Here is a 2903-nt window from a genome sequence, read left to right as displayed (position 1 = left end):
ATCATAAGAAACTCTTAATATCAAAACAGACAGGTTTTTATATTATATTCAAACTGAACAGCTTTTTAACATTGGGTCGAATTGCTCCACATGTACATGTACGTCCTTGCTTTAAAAGATTATCTTGATTTAAAAGGTTTTGTATCTTTCTGATATTCCTCCACTCAGGGAAAGAGGCTTTGGTCTCCTAGGGCTTTGAGTCTAGATAATCTTCCCCTTGTGGGCAGAGGGACTTGGGTCCTCTGGGGATCTGTGTTTCCAAGATCCCCATGAGTTGTGTCTTATATCATTAATCCTATTATATATCTGTAATCATCAAAACAATTTCTTATAGATCATAATATAGAAAATACATCAGTGAAACAATTAAAGCAAAAGGAACAAATGGAACTAGTAGGCTAATGTTCGATAAAACCAAGAATATAATTAAAGGGGGAATCTAGAAAAGTTCAAAAGAACAACTGAAGAAATAGGAAGGCAGTTTGGGGAAAAAAGGCTAAACCAGCTTATATCCCCTGCCATTTTGTGAGCAGCAAGGTGGTCTCTATGTGATTGGAACAATTTCTCTGCCTCTTTTGTCTCCTAGAATAGTTCTTAGTCATCAGGGATCAGGTGAGGGATAGGTGATGGTGACTTAAACTACCCCAATGCTACCAGGCAAGGGCCAGCCAATCCACACCTGGTCTAAAACTTCTATCCCTCTGGTACTAATTCAGTGACAAGAACAACAGGCAGTGGACAGTAGTCCCAGGCCCATGGTAGGGACTAGCAACACCTTCTTTGTCTCTGCAAGTCCATGCTCCCCACAGACTCTAGGGAACTCTGATCCCAAATACAGCAGCCTGGCAGGCCTCACCTTGATGACCAGTTGCTCCTGGGAGTCCTCAGTAGACTTCTTTGACCCAAGCCTTTGTGCCCTCTGCCTTGAGCATGGGTCTGTCTCATCTTCTTCAAGTGGTGGTACCTAAGCAAAGGGTCACTTCTCGCTGGAGGGTACCTTAAGCCACCACAATTGGATGAGAGGGAGTACCAACTGCTTTACCACCAGAAGTAGCCACTCTGTTCCCATTATCAAGGATCCTTGCCTGATGTACTCATGGAGACACTCAGCTTTAAAACAAATTTGTCTCTGTTGAAGAGGCTTGGAAAGAAATTTTACACACAGAGATGTAGCTTATTTGTTGGAAATCTGTGAGCTGATATTACAAATGATGGCTATAAAAGTCTTGCTAATTATGGAAAAGCTGGTGAAATCTTTATCAACAAGGGCAAAGAATTTGGATTTATCAAAATGGAATCTAGAGCACTAGCAGAAATTGCAAAAGAAGAACTTGTTGATATACCCATAAGAAGGAGAAAACTTACTGTTTGTTTTGCTACACATGCTGCTGACCTCTTTGAGTAAGTGTTTCACTCTCTGTTTCCAATGAATCACTCAAAGAAGCATTTGGCCAGTTTGGATCTATTGAAAGGGCTGTTGTAATTGTTGATGATCTAGGAAGATCTGCAGGAAAAGGCATTGTTAAATTCACTTCTAAACAAATGTGAGAAAAACTTTTGATCAATGCAGTGGAGCATTTTTATTGTAAACTCCTCATCCAGGTCATTGTGGAACCACTTGAACAACTTGATGATGATGATGATGATGATGATGATGATGATGATGATGATGATGATGACAGTCTCCCTGAAAATCTGCCACAGAAGAATATAATGTATCAAAACGAGAGAGAGAAAACTCCAATTTTTGCTCAACACAGCACCTTTGATTTTAATGTTTCCAGAGATGGACGTCTTGAGATTAAATAGAAAAGCAGCAATGAGAGCAAGTTGAGAAAAACATGAAAAATAAAAAAGATAATCTGGAAAGTGAAGTGGAAGATGCATATCACAATCATTAGGCAAATATTTTACACTGGGAACTATTTGGGGTTAAAAAGAACTGAAAAAGATGGAGTTGCTTCACAATCAAGGAATGAAGAAGCACAAAGAAAGATTTAAAACAAGAGAAAGAGTGACATAGAAGAGAATAAATAATGATTCAAGAAGGTGAAATGGATGAGCAAATGAGATGCCAGAGAGAAGAAAGTTATAATAGTAGGATGGGATACAAGGATCCACATGAGTGAAATAAGAATATGAGGTGCTGCAACAATGAACATGGGAGAGTCATACAGCACAAGAAGCCAGAAACTTTCCCTTTTATGTGTTAGTGATATGGGTAATGAGGCCGGCCTGATAATTCCATCAACAGCCCTCAGTGGTTCCATGATAGGAAGTTACATGTGTACTGAATAATTTTTTTGGGGGGGGGGAGAACAGCTGGGCCTGTGGGTAAAGAGAGCCCTAGAGGCATAGGATATGGAACTCCAACAGGATAAGGTAGATGGAGAGAAGAATATGAAGGCCAAAAAAAAGTCTCAATTTTAGATGTTATATCTAGATTTTCTTTCAAGCTTTTTTTGTCTTTTCTTATTTAGAAAACTGCATCTATAGATATTAAAATTGTATTGACAATATTTGCAAATGGTCTGTGAGAGTAAAATTATATAATTCAGAGTTTCATAAAAAGGAGTAAATCTAGCTTTTTATGTATAACAACCTTAAGTTATGTTGGTGTACTTTGTACCACTGAAGTGTACTAATTTTTTACTGTGTTTCAAGTAAACAGAAAAAAATTGAAAGCTTCTTATTATACACACATTCATGATTAATATTGAATTGGTAGCAATGTGAATCAGTTCAATTACTGTGGATAGCAATTTGGAACAGTGTCATAAAGGAGATTAAACTTCCTTGTTCTAAAATCCAAATTCCCAAATATTGCGAATATTCCCTAAATAAGTAAAAAGCAAAAGTAAAATTCCAATATATGCCAATATATTTATGGTAATAGTCTTTGG

General features: G+C 37.6%; 1 pseudogene; it reads left to right on the top strand.

Moving 5' to 3' along the window:
• The first annotated feature begins 1096 nt into the window (after positions 1-1096).
• On the top strand, positions 1097-2480 carry LOC123252639 (annotated as a pseudogene).
• Positions 2481-2903: the final 423 nt, after the last annotated feature.

This window comes from Gracilinanus agilis, chromosome 1 (assembly GCF_016433145.1).
Source record: "Gracilinanus agilis isolate LMUSP501 chromosome 1, AgileGrace, whole genome shotgun sequence".
Lineage (NCBI taxonomy): Eukaryota > Metazoa > Chordata > Mammalia > Didelphimorphia > Didelphidae > Gracilinanus > Gracilinanus agilis.
Note: the sequence above shows the minus strand (reverse complement) of the source record. Positions and strands in the feature narration are given on the sequence as shown.